We start from the raw sequence: 276 nt of genomic DNA on the forward strand, positions 1-276 counted from the left end.
AAAAAAAAAGAAACAATACGAAAATTATCTTTCTAAATATCTTTTATGTTTTCTCATTAGTGTTATTTGTCATACGAATTACTGTATAAAAAAAGAATCAATGCATAATTGTTAAAAAAGGAGAAGACTAAATATATATTTGATATATAATTATATATGTTCATATGACTCTTTATATTTATATACATATATTTTGATGTTTAAAAATACACGGAAAAATTAAAAAAATATAGTATCAAAAGCTGAAAAGACAATATTGGTATCAAAAGATAAAAG

Source organism: Mycetomoellerius zeteki, unplaced genomic scaffold (genome assembly GCF_001594055.1).
Source record: "Mycetomoellerius zeteki isolate Tzet28-1 unplaced genomic scaffold, Tzet1.0 scaffold81, whole genome shotgun sequence".
Lineage (NCBI taxonomy): Eukaryota > Metazoa > Arthropoda > Insecta > Hymenoptera > Formicidae > Mycetomoellerius > Mycetomoellerius zeteki.